The sequence below is a fragment of the Suricata suricatta genome, chromosome 16 (assembly GCF_006229205.1).
Source record: "Suricata suricatta isolate VVHF042 chromosome 16, meerkat_22Aug2017_6uvM2_HiC, whole genome shotgun sequence".
NCBI lineage: Eukaryota > Metazoa > Chordata > Mammalia > Carnivora > Herpestidae > Suricata > Suricata suricatta.
The window spans coordinates 4,133,881-4,135,315 of NC_043715.1; the positions used below are offsets into that span (position 1 = coordinate 4,133,881).

The window sequence follows — 1,435 nt, forward strand, 5'->3', positions numbered from 1 at the left end:
ACCCCTCGGCTCCGCCTGCCTCCTCAAGCTGGCGTGTCTTTCGGGCGGCTGGTGTGGCACCTGAACTTGTCCAGCAGAGTCACTTGCATGCTCTTGTTAAAGTTCTGCCAACGAGCACGGGTCCTGTGTCCTGGGGAATGCCTGTCGCCTGCTGGTCCCGCTCCCGGCCAGTGGCTGAGCCTCCTGGTCCCTGCACCCTCGGGCCAGAGGTCGCCATGGGTGGCCTGCTCTGGCCCACCCGGGAGGGGACTTCACCGGGCGGGGATCGTCCAGTACAAGTGGGTTTGTGCCCTTCAGTTGATCTTACTGTGTCCCCTCCCACTGGTAACATAAAACAGCCCCTCCATAGGCCCAGCTAGACCACTTGGACGCTTCTCCTCTCCCGCTCGGCCCAGCAGGGTGTGGGCCGCTTCTCGCTGAGAGCCTGTGCTCTCCCAGAGCTCACTGCTCCCCGGGGGCGGGGCTGCTGCCTCTGGGCACTGGCCCCGTGGCCCCTGTGCACCAACCCTGGGAACTGTGTGTGGTGGCCCCAAGCTCCCGAGGGCCTCGCCCGCAGTCCTGGGGTGCGCTGATGAAGGTCCGCTCTGGAGCGCCACACTGCCCAGTTAGCAAGTCGTACGCCAGACCAGGGGACTCTGGTGGCCCCTTTGGTCTTCTAACCATGTATCCCGTGTGAGGGAGGCTTTCCGAGGGGGTGGGGGCGTGGCCAGCCGTCCCTCCTGCCTGCCTGGCCTGGATGCCTGCACCTCCTCTCCCCTGGTGTCCACGCTCGCCCGTCCGCCAGTGCACTCAGGGCACGTGGCGGAAGGCAGGCCAGCTGCAGGTCCGTCTGGGGTGGGCGTGGGGAGGGGAAGGAGCAGACCTCAGCCCCCAGAGCTGCTCCTCAGAGCACCTGAGGGCACTCGTCCTGAGGTGTGCAGACCCCGTTCGCCCCGTGAGCGCAGCCCAGGCACTTGGCGCCTCGCCTCTGACGCTCCGCTTGCTCCCGCAGGGATCATGCCCGGCCGCTACAACCAGGAGGTGGGCCAGACCATCCCCGTCTTCGCCTTCCTGGGGGCCATGGTGGTCCTGGCCTTCTTCGTGGTCCAGATCAACAAGGCCAGGAGCAGGCCGAAGCGCAGGAAGCCACGGGTGAAGCGTCCCCAGCCTGTGCAGCCGCCTCACCCGCCGAAGACCCCCTCCGTGTGACGCCAGAGCCGCCACTGCGAGAGCCAAAGAGCTGTCGAGGCCGCCGCGATGGGCGGCCTGCTGCCCGGGGCTCCTGCGCCCTGCCGCCCACGTGCTCGGGTGTGTCCTCAGCGGGCCGCCCACGTGCCGCACAGGTGCGTCAGGCGGTGGCCGGTGGCCCTGCAGGAGGGGCCCGTGGCCCCGCCCCCAGGGGGACCTCACGGCCGCCGTGCACCGAGAGGGAGGCAGCTTTTACACGGGCGACCGC

General features: G+C 68.6%; 1 protein-coding gene across 2 annotated transcripts in view; it reads left to right on the forward strand.

The window, feature by feature from the left end:
* Nucleotides 1-1,429, forward strand: part of MBTPS1 (membrane bound transcription factor peptidase, site 1) — a 49,480-nt gene extending 48,051 nt beyond the window's left edge. For both annotated transcript variants that reach the window (XM_029925292.1, XM_029925293.1), the window contains one exon: nt 1,323-1,429. The gene's annotated coding sequence lies outside the window, so the exon portion shown is untranslated. The remainder of the gene's footprint in view (nt 1-1,322) is intronic.
* The last annotated feature ends 6 nt before the right edge of the window (nt 1,430-1,435 follow it).